At 35.0% G+C, this 18,756-nt stretch overlaps 1 long non-coding RNA gene across 2 annotated transcripts in view; it reads right to left on the bottom strand.

The window, feature by feature from the left end:
* The window catches only part of LOC118152967 (uncharacterized), a 197,848-nt gene that overhangs the window by 142,160 nt on the left and 36,932 nt on the right, over nucleotides 1–18,756 (bottom strand). Inside the window, exon 1 of one of the 2 annotated variants that reach the window (XR_004742054.3) lies at nucleotides 6,906–7,158. The exons of the other annotated variant lie outside the window; for it this stretch is intronic. This is a non-coding gene — a long non-coding RNA (uncharacterized LOC118152967). Of the gene's footprint in view, nucleotides 1–6,905; nucleotides 7,159–18,756 lie in introns of those variants that run through there. 2 annotated transcript variants of the gene reach the window in all.

Raw genomic sequence — 18,756 nt, 5'->3', positions numbered from 1 at the left:
TAATTAACATATGTCAGAAAATTAACATAGGCAAATATTAAAATATTTTGAAAGGTTTCTCTGGCTGAAGAGGTTTTTTTTTATTTCAACTGCAAACTATTGGCAAATGCAGTTATTTTTACCTAAGACTGGGTACATGATTATTCAGTGATAGACACATGCAAAATTTTGTAATGATGCAAACAACATTTAACAGTGTCATAAAAATAACTGTGGATTTGGGCTTTGGTGGCTTCTTGTTTTATTATTTTTCTAAGCTAGATTTCTTGCAATTAAATATGTACATTGAAATCAAGTGTCATGAATGGGCATGCCATTTTTCCAAATTTTGGGCTTTCCAAAATTATTAGGAAAGCAAATAATTTTCATATGCTGAACATCTCAAATGTTTTCTTAATTTCATTATATAGCACTTTGAGATCGAGTGTAAGAAGGAAGTCATAAAAGTACTGCCAATCATAATTGTTTGTTGGTACACCATCTTCTCATCTATTTCATCAATCATTCTTCTGTATTGCGTTTTGAGCTTAGTTTCTTATCCTTGCAAATGCAAACCCACTTGTTGCCTTGATAATAGACTGTATTAATGATGACACCACCTCCAATTTGCCATGTAACTTTGGGCAAAAGACTCAATCTTTTTCCATGTCATTGTTTGCTATTCATAAGAGTGCAATTTTAATATTTTGATTACATTTAAAACTGTTGATCTAGTTACAGGGTTTTAGTCAACAAAACAACATCGAAAGAGGCCAGCAGATAATTTTTTTTTAATTATAGCCATTTATCTTGCAAAAAATATACTGTCACTCACCAAGAGAAAATATTTTCAAGTGGCTCAACTATCTTCACTATCAACTCAAAGGTATAAAAAGTACTTACCCATAGGGAATTTAAAGTGCTAAAATTTTTATCACAAACCCTGCTCTCTGGTGTTAAGAAAGTAAATAGAAAAGAGTGACATCAGCAACATGGCCGACTAGAATTACTTAGTGCTTGTCCCTCCAAAAATAAAAGGCAACAAAATAATAAATAAACAACTATATTAAAAATGGATTGACTGAAGAAGTAAGCTGGAGAGCACGCAGGTAGTGGTGAAATCCTTACAGAGCACAGAAACTCAGCATAGCATTACAGAGAGGTAAGCAAATCACCTACTTCTGCCACATTGTCCACCCCACCAGAATTGGTTCAGAGCCAGGAGGAACTTCTTATGGGGAAAAAGATAGCTGGAGACTCCTAGCACTCCCCATTACCTGCAGTCCCTGCTACAGAATAGTCCACAAACACCTGCAGTCCCTGCTACAGAATAGTCCTACAAGCCCCATATCCAGTTTTGAGAGTTGCCTGGAGAACACACAGCTATCTTGCAAAGTAGGAGCCCTACATTGTGTGCTACTCACCTGTGTCCTAGGCTGCTACGCACAGCATCACCTTAACTCCAGACTCACTGCTGGAGTATATCCTGCCCTGGAGGCCAGTAGCCACTGCCTGTCTCCATCTTTTAGGCCCTGCCATTATTCTACCATATTCACATGAGTGGCTAGGTCACCAATGCAATGGGAAACACCTTGTTTCTGAGTCTACTTAGAACCAAAGCCAACATACTATACCCAAATGACACCCTAGAATCCATCTACAGAAAAATGTCTCTTCCTATGAAATGCTCCTTTGTAAAATTGAAAAAGGTGACTGTTCCATTATATGTGCAGAAACCAATATAAGGACACAGGAAACATGAAAAAGCAAGAAGAACTATGACACACCCAAAGGGGCACAGTAATTCTCCAGTAACAGACCAATAATGAAAGAAAATTAATTAAATGCCATAAAAGAAATTCAAAATTATGATCTTAAGGAAATTCAGTGAGATATAAGAGAGTACAGACAAATAATTTAAGGCAACCAGGAAATAACTGATGATCTAGATTAGAAATTTAACAAAGAAATAGATACCATAAAAGAAAGACAAACTGAAATCATAGAGCTAAGCAATTCAATGAATAAATTTAAAAATACAATTAAGAACTTCAACAGCAAACTATATATCAAGCAAAAGAAAGAGTTCCTGAACTTGGAGACAGATCATTTAAAATAACCCAGTCAGAAGGGGAAAAAAGAAATAAGAAGTAAAAGTTATAAAAATAACAAAGAAGAGAATATGGGATATCATTAAGCAAGCAAATATTCACATTATTGAAATGTTAGAGGGAGAAGAGATGGAGAAAGTCACAGAAAACCTATTTAACAAAAGAATAGCTGAAAACTTTCCAAGTCTTGAAAGAAATATCAACATCCAGATTCAGGAGGCTCAAAGTTTGTCAGTTAGATTCAACCCTAAAATGTCTTTTATGTGTGTTGTGCATTACTCTTAAAACTATCAAAACAGAATTTTTAAATTATCAAGGGAAAAGCTTCAATTTACAGATAAAGAAATTCCTGTTAGACTATAAACAGACTTCTTAGTAGAAAACCTGCCTACCAGATGATAACGAGGTGAGAGATTGGAAGTGCTGGGAAGAAGTATCTTTCAAACTTCCCTGAAAAGCAAAATTGAGTGAATTATCACTGCTAGACCAGCTTCACAAGAAATGCTTAAGGGAGTGCTACAACTGGAAGCAAAAGGAAGATAATTACTATTCTGAAAACATGTGAAAGCACAAAATTCAGAAGTAGAGATAAGTATTCAAACATGGAATTTCTCAGTGTTGTAATGGAGCAATGTAAATCTTTCAATCCTCTAGTACCAAGGTTCATAGTCAAAATAGTTAAAAACATCAACAGACACAATTAGTGGCTAACACACAATAAATGAAGATTTAAATTAAAGTAAATAAAATATAAATTGCGCAGGAGATTGAAAAAGTCTAGAGTATTTTTTCTAAGATGCATGCTAAGTTGTTATTAGGTTAAAGTAGTCTATTATAACTACAAGACTCTAAGTTAGCCCCACGGTAATCACAAAGAAAAAAATTATATCATATACACAAATGTGAAAAAAAAGAAAAGCTTATCACCACAGAAACCCTTCAAACCACAGAGGTAAACCACAAGAGAGAAAGATACACAGAATCTAGAAAACAACTAAAAATGATAAGAGTAAATCCATGTCTATTAATAATTATTTTGAATGTAAATGTATTAAATTCTTCAATTAAAAGATATAGAATAGCTAAGTATTTTTGTTTTACAAAAAGACCCAAATGCTGCTGAAAGAGACTTACCTCACCATTAAAGACAGACTGAGAGTGAAGAAATGGGAAAAGACATTCCATACAAATAGAAATTAGAAGAAAGCAAGAGTAGCTATACTTATATTAGATCAAATAAACTTCAAGCAAAAACTGTAAAAAGAAACAAAGAATGTCATTATATAATGATAAAGGAATCAATTCAACAATATATAAATATATAGCAAATATAAATAATATATTTTTATATATGCAAATATAACAAATACAAATATATATGCATCTAACACCAGAGCATCCAGCTTTAAAAAGTAAATATTAGATCTAAAAGGACAGATAGACTGCAAGAAAATAATAGTGGGGGCTTCAACATTCCATTTTCAAAAATGAATAGATCATCTACATGCAAAATGAACAAAGTAACATTGGACTTAAACTGTACGATAGACCAAGTGGACCTAGCAGTCATTTACAGAACACTCTATTTAACAGCTACAGAATACACATTCTTCTCAACTGCAGTTGGAACATTCTCCAGAATAGATCATGCTAGGATACAAACAAGTCTTAACAAATCTAAGAAGAAAGAGAGCATATAAAGTATGTATTCTAACCATGATGGTATAAGATTAGAAATCAAAAGCAAACAAAAACATTACAAATACATGGAAATTATACAAACTGTTTCCAAATAACATTGGGTCAATGAAGAAATTAAATGGTAAAATTTCTTGAGACAAATGAGAATAGAAACATCATACCAAAGCCTCTGGGACACAACAAAAACAGTTGTGAGAGGGAAGTTAATAGCAATATCCTTCTACATCACAAAAGAAGAAAGATTTTTAATAAACAACTTGACAATGAAATTGAAAAACAAGAAGAAACTAAATCCAAGGTTGGTATAAGGAATGCAGTAAAATAATAAGGCCCAGAGAAGAAATAACTAAAACAGAGATTACAAACAATTCAAAAGACCAATGAGTGAAAAGTTGTTTTCATGGAAAGAAAAACAAAACAAACAAACCATTATCTATACAAAATTTTAAATAATGAGAGAAGACTCAAAATCAGAAATGAAAAAGGAGACATACAACTGACACAACAGAAATAAAAAATCGAACTATTATAGACAAATACATGTCAACAGATTTGATAACCTAGATAAAATAAATTATAAAGAAATAGAAAATCTGAACAAATTATGAGTGAGGAAACTGAATCAGTAATAATAATCTTCCATCAGAGAAAAGCCTAGGATTTGATTGCTTTACAGATGAATTTGAAGAAGAACTAGTGCCATTTTTTTCTCAAACAGTTCCAGGAAATTAAAGAGGCAGGAACACTTCCAAATTCATTTGTAAAGACACCATTACTCTGATACAAAAACTGGGTCAGGATACACACAAAAAATAAAATTGCATTCCAATATCCCTGATGAATACAGATGCAAAAATTCACAATGAAATGCTAGCAAACCAAATTCAACAGCGCATTAAGATTATTCACTATGACTAAGTGTGATTAATCCAAGGCATGGAAGGATGGTTCAACATATGTAAATCAATAAATGTGATACAACACATTAACAGAAAGAAAGCCTAAAACCATATTGTTATTTCAATAGATGCAGAAAAAGCATTTTGTAAAATTCAAAAACCCTTCATGATAAACACTCTCAACAAATTAAATATAGAAGGTATATATCTCAACACAGCAGGAAAACAATTAGATTGAAAATGGGCAAAAGACCCAAATAGACATTTCTCAAAACAAGATGTACAAATGGCTAAGAGGTATATGAAAACATGCTCATCATCACTAATCATCAAGGAAATACAAACCAACACTACAACGATATACTACCTTATTCCAGTTAGAATGGCTATTACAAAAAAGACAAAAGAAAGTAAGTATTGATGGGATTGTCGAGAAGAGGGAAGACTTATGTACTGTTGGTGGCAAGGTACATTAGTACATACACATGGAAAACTCTATGGGGGTTCTTCAAAAGTTAACAGTAGAACTGTCATACAATCTAGCAATCCCACTTCTGGGTATATATCCAAAAAAGTGAAATCAGTATGTCAAACAGATATCTGCACTCCCACGTTTATTGCAGCACTATTCAAAATACCCAAAACATATAATAAACCTAAGTGGTCATTAGTGGATGAATACCATACATAAAGAAAATACTGTACACACACACACACACACACACACACACACACACACACAAAATACTATTCAGACATAAAAAGAATGAATTCTGTCATTTGCAACAACATAGATAAAACTGGAGAACATCCGCATTAAGTGAAACAAGGCAGATACTTACAGGAAAACACCACATGGTCTCACTCATATGTGGAATGTAGAAAAACTCTCTTATAGAAGTAGACAGTAGAAGAGTAGTTATCAGAGACTGAGAAGGAGATAGGAAAAGAGAAAATGGAGAGAGGTTGGTCATGGGTGCAAGGTTACAATTAGGAGGAATAAGTTCTGGTGTTGTATTGCACAGTAGGGTAACTATGGTCAAGAATAAAGTATTGTAAAGTACAAAAATAGCTAAAAGAGTGAGTTTTGAATGTTCTCACCAGAAAAAATAAAAAGTTTGTAAGGTGATGAATAAATATGCTAACTACCCTGATTTGATAATTAGACAGCATATACATGTATCCAAATTTCAGATCATGTTCCCTAAATATGTACAATTACAATGTGTCAATTTAGAACTTTTTTAAGAAAAATTAAAGAAAGCAAATGAGGAAGTAGAAATATACATTCAATTCCATTTGTGCCCACATGCTTTTTTAAATGTTCTTCAAAAAATGTTCATTTCTTCTAGCTTCAACTGCTCCAGAAAATTTCTCTAACATCCATCCCATTTGGCAGAACCATAATTAGGCTTTTCATTTTGGACACAGTGCCTGCTCTCCTCTATTTTCATGGACTTAAACGTTTCAGAGTTTACCATTCCTAAGACTGCTGAGTCTAGAACATGAATTCTGATTTCCTTTGTCCCATGCCTGTAGTCAAGGGCCAATCTTACAGTCTTTGGTATATGGCTTCAATGATACTGAGATGAGCATCCATACATGTATGCGTGCATGTGCACACACACACACACACATGCACACTCTTGAAATTTAAACTTAGAAAAATCTACAATCACCACAATGACAAATGGCAGTAATGTTCCCTAATTTCTTCTCACCTTACCATCTCTGATTTCACTCCTGGGGGAGTCATGCAGTAAGTGGATCCATTGTGTTGATTTTATTGAAACTAAGTACATTTCTTTGTATGATCACAAGGTGAGAGACCAGAAGGTGAAAATCAAAAAGATACTTGAAAGAGGATACTGAGTCAAGCCAGAAGAGATTGTCATTGTCTAAAATGGATTATCAAGAAAAAGGACAGACTGCAAATACTAACAGCAACAAAGGCAAACTTAGTAAAGGAGCCATCTTATCTTTCTCTTTCTATTCTTACCCCTTCCTATCCAAACTCTGCACCTCAGCCTGAGTTAGCTATTTAAAATACAAATCTGAATCAGTAGTTCTTATCTTTAAAAGTCTTTGAAAATGCCTTCCTCTTGGTCCTGGAATAAAGTCCAAAATCATTAGAAAGCCTAACAATAATTCCTCCTATCAAGAAATAATCTCTTCTCTGTCTGCATTATTATAACATTTTACCATGGCATATTACCTCTTTTTTCTTTGGGTTGTAGACTGGAATGTCTCTGTCTCATTTCACCTTCTTTCCTGAGAACTCCTTTAGATGCAAACAAGGAGCTACATCAGATTTATCACTTGTTTCAAAACACCCAGCACAGTATCAGGATTCTTAAGCTGGAACTTTCTCAACAAATGTTTATGCAATAAATGACTGTCTACAACCATCAGAGATTAGTCTCTTTAAGAATCTACAAAACCAAACTACTACTGACTTTTTTTGTCTACTGTTGGCTAAGTGGAAAGTGCCAAACAGTCCTAGAATAAATGAATTACATTTCTAAAGATGAAGAAGCATGAAGCAAAGAAAACAAGAGGGAGATGATCATGCCGCGGCCTGGTTGTTTTGCCCAGAAGGCTTCAAGGCCTTTAATTAAACAGTTTAACCATGGGAGGCAAAGGATGGAATGTGTTCCTAATTAATGCTTTAAACTCATTATGCCTCCAAGCCAGAAAATATAATAACTGCATAAGAATTTGAAAATTATTTCCACCAAGATGGTGGCAGGTTTCTGGGGTTTTGGTTTATTTTTGATAAATCTCAATTACTGAGCTTCAAAGAATTCTGTGCTGTTAGCTGAGCTGGTATCATAAATGAGGCAGGACTCGAAGATGGCAGTTTGATTTAGATATAGTTAGATGAACTATATCACTACACTAAAATCTCTTCTTTTCCCTGTCTTAATATTTCATTAAAATGTTGCCGAGTCCAGTTGGGATATTTTCAGTGATTAGGTTCTAAATACATTTATAGAGGATGGATTGCTTAAGTCAAAATTAACTATGAAAGTTCACTAAACATTTATGAATTAGAATAAACATGGTTTGAATATAATTCTGTTTCTAAAAAAGTTCAGCAAATTATTTTTCTGTGGAGTAGCGGTAGATTATTGTTTTTTTTTCAGTTGAGCATCATAGGAAGTAATTTGCTTATGTTTAAAGGTCCTTGCTTTGTGAAAACCAGTTTCTTTTTCTCCCCCTTAATTCATAAAGTTGAATTTATAAGGTTAAATGAAATATGACTATTATATTTTTAATTCTCTTGATCTCAATTCACATGCTATTAGTAACTTCAGTACTCTTCCACATAATGATACTCAACAAATACTTTTTTGCATGGGTATTGTATGAAGACACTAATTTGAGCTCTACAGGGAACATAAAGATAATCAGTGTATTATTCCTGAGCTCAGGTTTTTACACCCTTTAGGAGAGCTGTGGTAGCTATGTTTCAAGATAGTTGTCAATGAGTCTTATCTGCTGGTATTCCCTATTGTGTATAGTCCATTTCTATACTGAATCAGGGCTGGCCAATAGAACATTATAGAAATTATGATATGTGACATTCTAGGCTAATTCAAAAAGTCATCTCAGCTTCTGTGTTGGTTGTTGGTCATTCAATCACTCACTCTAGGGGAAGCCAGTCCCCTATCAAGAACCAGAAAATATCTAAGATTTTATCTTACTTGCAAACAAACAAGTTACCTTGCCACAGTGTTGTGGATGTTAACAGAAGATAGATACAAGACCCCTGAGTCAATGTCAACTGATTACTCAAAACAATGAAAGTAACCAAAGTTTAAGCATGTTCAGTTCTTTAAACCCCAATTTCCACAGGCCAATGCAAAGTGGAACAAGGGATGCCTATACATGTACTGTATGTGTTAAAGAACATACACACCCAAACTTAGGAAACTCAATTTTTTATAATGTGCTGTAAACTTGCCTGATCCTTAGTTTAAGGAGATAGCATTAAATAGGAGACCAATGAAAAATCCTTGCCCTTTGCTCTAGAGGGGGACTATCTTTATCAATCAAGTCAGTTTACTATGCAAACATCTGTGAAAAGAGAATTCAGAATAAGGGAAATTTTAAGTTCTTCTGCTCACAAGATGTGAGAGACATATGGAGAGTCATCTCCTAACACTGTAAAGCCATGAGATGCTAAAGCGTCCCTGGAGAAGGATCTATGCAGTAACAAACTGAGGTAACTTCTTGCAACCAGCACCAGCCACAAGCCAGGTGACCAAATCACCTTGAAAGTGCATCCACCAGCCCCAGTAACCTTCAGATGGTTGCTTTCCTAGCTGAAATCTGACTGCAACCTTATGAAGGACCTCAAGCTGGAGAGAGCCAAAAAGCTATTCTCAAACTCCTAATCCACAGAGAGTATGAGGGATAATAATATCGTTGTTTTGTACCACTAAGTTATGAGGTGATTTGTTACACAATAATAGATAACCAATACAAATTTTTGTCCTTGGAAGTAGGGTGTTATTGCACCCAAAGTTTCAAAATATATCAGCGGCTTTGGGGATGATGTAGTAGAAAGAAGCTTGGGAGGCCTATGGAGTATGTTAATGAAAGCACTGGAGGTCTTGAAGAGATTTTTAGGAAAACTCTCAAAGTCTCATCAAAATCTTTGAGGAGGCTGCTGGGAGGTCTTTAAGGTGGTGAAGGAATGTTATTGGATCCTGGAAAAAAGGAATTTTTGTTACATACTTGCAGAAACTTAGCAACACTGTTGCCTGCACTAACGGGGAGAAAGTAGAAAAAGTACCTAATGAACTGGATGATGTAGCTAGAGATTTCCAAGTGGAGTGTTGAATATTCCATCTGCCTTCTCTGTGCTGCTTGCAGTAAAATGAGATACATAGCACTCTTGAGGATTCTTAAATATGATGTTTTATACGCAACATACATCTAGTACATAATTTGCAGTTCATGCATATTGCATTTTTTGATAGGTAAATCACATTTTTAAAATATAAAACAGAGTTCTCTATTTTAACATTATGAACAAACAGCATATTTTAAGAAAAAATAAGTTAGTAACAGAGAAAGGGCAAGTAAAAACTTTTGTTTTAGCTGCTTTGAGGTGGCTTTGAAGGTAAACATCAAAGAACAATATGATTGGAAATAGTACTATCAGTATTAGCTTCCAGGGGAGTTAAATTACTGTATCCTGTAGAGCTAAAGGTCATCTATTATGAGCCAAAGTAAAATGAAGGAATTTACCAGGAAAATGAGTGTTGAGGAATATCTGCAAAGTCACTAGGATACAAGAGAAATATGAGATATTAAAATAGAACCCTATTCTTAGAGAAACAATGTTAAAGCGTATTTTCATGGGCAAGTACTTTCTTACCTTAAATAATTATTCTGTCTTTGAAAAATTCTAAACAACAAGAAAACCCTTGGTCCAAAGATTCAATAAGCTTTTAAGTTGCCAACTTTAATTTGGCTCTGTTACTAAGCTGGTCTGTGAAAGCTGAACACATTGGACAGATTCGAATGATGAATTATTATTTAGAGACCCATGCAAAATAGTTTCTGAACCCTTTCTCAATCACCTCCTGCTATAGTCAACAATTATTAACCTTTCAAAATCTGTTAAATGTGCTTTCCTTTAAATTTTGTAATTTCATTTTTAACAAATAAATCAAACCAGTCATATGGTGACTTCAGTTCAGGACATAACAATTATATTTGGGTTATTTTATTTAATGAACACTTCTAAAAATTTTTTCAAAAGAAAAAAACTACAATAGCAATTTTTCTTTTGATTTTGTAAAAATATTTGTCTTTGGAAAGTTAATGTCGACTTCAGGCAGAAACTCATCCAAATGGTGAAATACTGGGGAAATATTTTATTTCTTTCTTAGAAATTGAGTGTCTCACTCCACTCAAAAGAAAGTAGAATATTCTTTTCACTGTACATTTATTGAAAGTGAGCAGTCAGGTGTTCCTGGACACATGAGAAGCACTGCCTCAATTTTCTAAGAAATTGTGGTTTGAAATTCAATCTGGTATACTCAACCCAAACACAGGTACCTCCCTCTTTGAATTCTAGATGCCAGAGACACTAATATGGAATGAAGACAAACTTATCACCTAGTATCTGCCTGAAATCTGCTATAAGAGAATGTGCATAGGGTTTGGGGGTTAAGAAAACTGAGTCTTAACCAAGTTTTGCCCACAACTTGCTGTGCAGTCACTTGGTACCTTTAAGCCTAAGCTTCCTCATCCATGATGTGATATCCAGGCATACCTTGGAGATACTGTGGGTTCATTACAGAACACTGCATAAAAGCAAATACAGCAATAAATCAAGTAACACAAATAATGTTTCCCCAGAGCATATAAAAGTTATGTTTATACTATACTGTAGTCTATTAAGTATGCAATAGCATTGTGTCTAAAAGTAATATACCTACCTTAATTAAAAAGTACTTTATTGCTAAAAATTCCTGACAATTATCTGAGCCTTTAGTCAATAGGAATCTTATTGCTGGTGGAGGGTATTGCCTTGATGTTGAGGGCTGCTGATTGATCAGAGAAGTTGTTGCTGAAGGTTGGTGTAGTGGAGGCAATCTCTTAAAATAAGACCACAATGAATTGGCCACATTGATTGACTCTTTCTTTCATGAAAGGTTTCTCTGTAGCATGCTGTTTGACAGAATTTTACTGACAACAGAACTTCTTTCAAAATTGGAGTCCCCACCACTGCTTTATCAACTAATTTTAAACAATATTCTAAATCCTTGGTTGTCATTTCCACAATGTTCAGAGCATATTTATCAGGGGTAGATTCCATTTCAGGAATCATTTTCTTTAACTATCCATAAGAAACAACTCCTCATCCCTTAAGGTGTTATTATGAGATTGCAGCAATTCAGTTACATATTCAGGCTTCACCTCTAATTCTACTTCTCTTGCTATTTCCACTACATTTGCAGTTACTTCCTCCACTGAAGTCCTGAGCTCTTCAAAGACATCCATTAGGGTTGGAATCAACTTCTTTCAGACTTGTTAATGTTGTTGTTATAACCTCCTCCAATGAATCAAAAATTTTCTTAATGGAATCTATAATGGTAAATCCTTTCCAGAAGGTTTTCAATTTACTTCACCCAGATCCATCAGATGAATCACTATCCATGGCAACTATGGCCTTTAAAAATGCATTTCTTAAATAATAAGACTTGAAAGTCAAAATTACTCCTTCATTCATGGGTTGAAGAATCAATGCTTTGTTAGCAGGCAGGAAAACATTAATCTTGTACATCTCCATCAGGGCTCTTGAGTGACCAGGTACACCATCAATGAGCAGTCGTAATTTGAAGGAAATCTTTTTTTCTGAGAGTTCTTTCCTTAAACCTCATGAATCAACTTCTCCTAACTGCAGACATTTTCCTGCAGCTTTCTCACCTTTATCAACCTTTAAAGAATTGAAAAGCGTTAGGACGTTGGTCTGGAGTAGGCTTTGGCTTAGGAGAACGTTGCGGCTGCTTTGGTCTTCTATCTAGGCCACTCAAACTCTCTCTGAATCAGCAATAAGGCTGTTTTGCTTTATCATTCATGTATTCACTGAAGTAGCACTTTAAATTTCCTTTCATAAATTTTTCTTTACATTGACAACTCAGTTAACTGGTGCAAGAGGCCTAGCTTTTAGACTCTCAGGTTTCAAACATATCCTCACTAAGCTTAATCATTTATAGGTTTTGATCTAAAGTGAGATATGTACAACTCTCCATTTCTCTTGAATGCTTAGAGGCCATTGTAGGTTATTAATAGGCCTAATTTCAATATTTTTGTGACTCAAGGAGTAGGAAGGCTGGAGGGAGGGGGAGGGGTGGAGAAGAGAGAGAGAGACCACAAAGAGAGACACAGAGAGATAGAGAGAAAGAGAGATAAAGAGACAGAGAGACAGAGAGAGAGATGGGGAGGAGCTGGCTGGTGGAGCAGTCAGAACACATAAATTATTTATCAATTAATGCTTCTGGGCACAGTTCCTGATGCTTCAGAACAATTACAATAGTAATATCAAAGATACCATCTCAGATATAAAAGTAATGAAAAAGTTTGAAATACCTTGAAAATTACCAAAACGTAACAAAGACATGCAGTAAGCACATGCTGTTGGAAAAATGGTACTGATAGACGTGCTTCACACAAGGTTGTCTCAATTTTAATTTGTAAAAAAAAAAAAAAGCATTTATCTGTGAAATTCAATAAAACAAGGTATGCCGGCCGGGCGCGGTGGCTCGCACCTGTAATACCAGCACTTTGGGAGGCCGAGGCGGGTGGATCACGAGGTCAACAGATCGAGCCCGTCCTGGCCAAAGTGGTGAAACCCCGTCTCTACTCAAAATACAAAAAATTAGCTGGGCGTGGTGGCGCGTGCCTGTAATCCCAGCTACTCAGGAGGCTGAGGCAGGAGAATTGCCTGAACCCAGGAGGTGGAGGTTGCGGTGAGCCGAGATAGCGCCATTGCACTCCAGCCTGGGTAAGAAGAGCGAAACTCCGTCTCAAAAAACAAACAAACAAACAAACAAACAAACAAACAAACAAACAAACAAGGTATGCCTATAGTTGTACTGTGAAGTAAGTTTCCTTCCAGCTCAATTAGTCTATAATTCTGAAAGTCCCTACTTTTCAGATGACTATAACCTGATATAAAATAATGAAGTCCAGTTTTGCTGAGCAGTATCATCTGTAGGTATCTTTTTCCTCATGATATATTTTTCTTTGAGGTTAATGCTCAATTATCACGAAAGCTAAAACTTTTTTCAACTTGGTCATCCTAATTTAATGACAATGTCTGAGAACTGTAAAATCTAAGACCTTGCTATTGTTGGAAAGGTCATAGTTATGTTACTTTCCATGCGTGATGAATTGTTTGACAACCTTGTCACAAAAGCATAAGCTTATATAACTTTTTCTAGAAGTAATCTTCATGAAAGGTGATTTCTGTCACTGGACATTGTTCTTTTACCAAATAACCTCCTTTGACTAATTGTTCCAATCACAAGTCATGACTGAGGTGTCACAACAAAGAGTATCTGTTCCATATTCAGGAAAACATTGATTTGAATAAAAACAATATGATTTGTCATTTGTATCAGATTGTTTTCTCTGAAGAAAGAGCAAAGAAGAAGTGAGCCATGAGGTTGGCTTCCGGCTTTGTACTAAATCCATACTCATTCACTCAGTAGATAATGTCACAACACAGCTTGTTCATAGTAAACTTTTACAATACACTAGAATAAAATGAGGTTTTAGTTTCCAACCTTGAAGTGCATACAGCAAATTATGGAGAGGGCAAAATTACTGTATATGAATATAAAAGGATTTTGATATTGGAGGAGATTTTCTATTCTTAAAAAGAAAAATTTCTTTTCAAAATACCAGATTAGCAATCTTTTCCAAAAGTTAGAACACTATAGATACTTGTGTTGGTGGTTTTCTGGCTATTTAAATAAGAGAGAGAGAGAGAGAGAGAGAGAGAGAGAGAGAGAGAGAGAGAGAGAGAGAGAGAGAGAGAGAGAGAGAGAGAGAGAGAGCACGTGTGTGTGTGTGTTTCTCCAAAAGAAAACAAATGAGCAAATTTTCTGAAGTGGAATATTTGAACAGTTGTTTGCCCATACTTCTTTTAAGTCTTCTGTTTTTTATTCCTAACTTACAGATCATACTTTTAAAAACCCTCCCAAGTGAACAAAATTAGTAAGAAATCTAAAATATCTGAACAGGAGCCAAAAATGTAGGTAAATTCATCTTAAATCATTGGATTCACATGTGTTCCTCTCCGACAGGCAGAGACAAGCCAAACAGCATCCAGCAGTATTCCTTCATTTTCCTTTTTGTTGTTTGCCAGTTAATTTCTATTCACTGGAAATGCCAAATTTCCACATGCTATTCAATGTGGTGTGCTTGTTTGAAAAGAAGCAAAGAAAAAGCACTAAAGATGCTAAGGACTTAACTCATTCCTCCCTTCTCTCCTCTCCTCCTCCCTAACAAGTCCCCTTTCTTCCAGGCTTAGTGAGAAACAAAAGCAGACTCATTCGACCTCAAAACTTGAACACATGCCAGGTGAAATATTTGAGTGAGGCTTATCCTCAACTCGGTCATACTGCATAGGTGGGCCTAGTTAAATGGTTTTTGTTGGCTGTTCTGTTTATTATGTCTTTGCAGTCACACCCTCTGTGTCAAAGTGCAACTCAGCTAAGTGTGTGTGTGGTGGGAGTTGGGTATATGTGAGCTTTGTTTTAGAATGTAGAGCTAACATATATATGTTATACAACATATTTGATATATATATCAAATATGTTAGCTCTACATTCTAAAACACACCTCTTGTATCAGTGTATACATACATATATACACACATATATATGTACATATTATTTTAGAAACTGAGGAAACATTGTTTCAGTAAAAATTTTATCTACAATGAACTAATTTGATCTTTACTACATATACACCTGAGTATCAGCAGCTTTCATATATCCTTATTATTGTTTTGTAATTAAATAAGCTGGAAAAAAAAGTGCTGGTTCACTTGCTTTAGCACAGGTTTAAAAGTCAGGATATAAAACAGGAATACAAAATAAAACTTTCAGTTTGAATTATTTTACCTGTGTCAGTGAACAGGTCTCTTGGCCTCTGGAGGAACATGGAGAAGTCATATAAATAGCAGGATCTAATCAATTCTTACATAAGTGCACCTCTGAAGTCATTTATATAGCGGAGGATTCCTTGCTCAGAGTTGGCAGCAATTAGGAGCAGTTATCAGTATACACTAAATAAATATAACTTGGCATGTTTGCTAATTGAAAGAGCCTAAAGAAAACTGTCGAATCCAAACCTTCTTGCAGATTGTGGGTGATTAGCAGCAAAGGAAATCCAAATATATTAGTATATAAACATGTTCCATACATTCCCAGTGTGTTATGTTAATAGGGATGACTAAGGATTGGTTATTACTATTATAAACTTTGTAAAATTTTAGGAGTAGAGATTAGCTTCAGGATCAGCTAGTTTAATCCTTTCATTTTTTAGATAAAAAAAACTGAGGTCAGTAAGTGATTCATTAAATATCATGTGGCTAATTCACAGCAAGAGGGGGATTTTAATGTGTTTTTCTGACAGTCAGTTCAATTCACCAAACTTTTGGTTCTACTTTTTACACAAAAGAAAAGTTTCCTACTGATGTAAGAGGTCCACAGTCCCCACCTTTAAGAAGAAAGTCCCTACCTTTAATAAAGAATAATAAAGAAATAAGACAAATCTTGTATAATACAAAGCAAATAAAGATATAAATTCCTATGGGGTTCAAAGGATGGAGAGGAGAAGTTTTTCACATTTTCTCATTACTCTATATAGTAACGATTCCTTTTTTATGACTATGATAGAAGAGACACCTGAAAAAGACCTCAGAAAATCCATCAACTTCATCATGTGCCTCTCCAAATTAAGGGTGAGCAACTCATGCCTTAAGATGTAGAACTCTTCAGAGCATGAGGTTTACTCATTGAAGAAAAAAAGGTAAAACTGACATGATACTCCAATGAAACAGTACTTTCTTTTAAATAAATGCCTATTTTGTTAAAAACTCTGAATGATAGCAATGTAAAGAAATACTTTTACTTTCAAACAACCAAAAGTAATGGGAAAACATATTGCATAATGTAGCCCTTTGCTGATTCTGTACTCTATCATAAATTGGTCACCTTTGGATAAAATCTTTTTTTTTTTTTTTTTGCATGGGAAAGTTAAGATATTTTTATTTATTTTTTATTGCATTTTAGGTTTTGGGGTACATGTGCAGAACATGCAAGGCAGTTGCATATGTACACACATGGCAGTGTGTTTTGCTTCCTTTCTCCCCTTCACCCACATTTGGCATTTCTCCCCAGGCTATCCCTCCCCACCTCCCCCTCCCACTGGCCCTCCCCTTTTCCCCCCAATAGACCCCAGTGTTTAGTACTCCCCTCTCTGTGTCCATGTGTTCTCATTTTTCATCACCTGCCTATGAGTGAGAATATGCGGTGTTTCATTTTCTGTTCTTGTGTCAGTTTGCTGAGAATGATGTTCTCCAGATTCATCCATGTCCCTACAAATGACACAAACTCATCATTTCTGATTGCTGCATAATATTCCATGGTGTATATGTTATGACTTATGCCCTTAGAAATTCTTTACATACTTGAATATATAAACTCCATTAGATTTTCATAGAAGATTAATGTTTCCAGATTATCAAAGCATATCTTAAATTAATAACAAAATATTAAGTTTACATTTAATCAAGTTTTTGCTACCCCTGTAAATTTAGAATTATCAACAAATTTTATAAGCAAATTCTTAACTCTGTAATTCAAGTAATCAACAGAGATGGTGAACAAAAATCATGAACATCATTAGTGAATCCCACATTACTTTATACTGATAGGTCATCTTTAGACAGGACATTTGATTTAACCATTTATCTAAGCAAAGGACTATGATTAAGAGCACTTTTTCTCACTAATTTTAAGAGCATGTCCTATCAGCTATACATTGAATATTCATGAAGATATAGCCCTCCAAGCACTAGAAAGTAGGTAGAATGATTGAGAAGGAAAACGTTAATGCTACCATTAAGAAATTTTTTATCCAATGAAGAGATACAATTAATTGGTATTACGATTAATGTAATACTAATGTGAGCCATCTAATGAAGAGATACAACAAATGTAATATCAATGTGAGTCATTCGAAAGTTGACCCAAACACTGTTAGAAATGAGACAATACCTAAGAAGAGACTAATCAGTCCTGTCCAGATGCAGAACATTAATGAACAATCAAAGCAAAAAGAAACCAGCTTGAAAGGGAAGGGAAAGTCTACTATATTCATGCAAATGAAAAATGGGCTTTAATAAATATGAATGTAAACATTTACAAAATTAGTTGCTAGAGGTATAACCTAGACAATATTGCACATTAAATAATCCTCAACAGGGGCATTATCTTTTTGAGTTTAATATTTATTTTCCTAAATTGTCAAGGCACTGTGATGAGCTCAAATGCCTAAAAATAAATAACTTCTCATGAAAGGGGCTTAAATGCATTTATTACATTTAAGATGAGAACAACCAGTTACCCCAGAGATAAGGAGAACATTGAGATGAGAACAAGCAAATTACCCCGGAGACAATGTAGCAGCCAACGAGAAAGTGTGGACTAGGCGAGGCAACATTGTGCAAAACACATTAGAGGAATGGATAAGTACTACAAAAACTTCTAAGAAAAGAAACGTCAAAGATGACATCCTTAAAGACTGCTTGTGGAAGAAATACCTAGGCAAGAACCAAGGATCTCACAAGAAATGCCTGAAATGGGGCCGGCGCAGCAGCTCACTCCTTTAATCCTAGCAGTTTGGGAAGCCGAGGAGGACGGATCAGGAGGTCAGGAGTTGAGACCAGCCTGGCCAATATGGTGAAACCCCGTCTCTACTAAAAAATACAAAAATTAGCCGGGTGTGGTGGCGCGTGCCTGTAGTCCCAGCTACTCCAGAGGATGAGGCAGGAGAATGGCTGGAACCCGGGAGGCAGCGGTTGCAGTGAGCCAAGATCGCGCCACTCCAGCCTGGGTGACAGAGCAAGACTGTCTCAAAAAAAAAAAAAAAAAAAAAGGAGGCGGAGGAGGGGGAAGAGGCATTAAAATTCTGATGCCTTCAATGCATAATTAAGTTTGTTGCACATAACGTTATAAAATCCTGTTTATGCTTCTCATTATAGAATGTGGTTGAATATTTCTCAGCAAATCTCTTTAAGAATTTTATTATTATTGTTATAATACAGATGCCTGAATTGGTAGATGATAATGTGTTTTAGATATTCAGAGTCACTTCCAAAATTATTTGAATAAGCAATTTACAAAATAACTAAATATGGATAAGTGCCACAAAAAATGTACAATTCTCATCAGATTCAAATAATGTAAATTAACATGAGATGTCAGTTTTCACCTTACAAAATGGCAAATATGTTTTCAAATAAGAGC

This window comes from Callithrix jacchus, chromosome 4 (genome assembly GCF_049354715.1).
Source record: "Callithrix jacchus isolate 240 chromosome 4, calJac240_pri, whole genome shotgun sequence".
Taxonomy (NCBI): domain Eukaryota; kingdom Metazoa; phylum Chordata; class Mammalia; order Primates; family Cebidae; genus Callithrix; species Callithrix jacchus.
The sequence above is the reverse complement of the archived record's forward strand: the minus strand, read 5'-3'. Positions and strand labels throughout refer to the sequence as shown.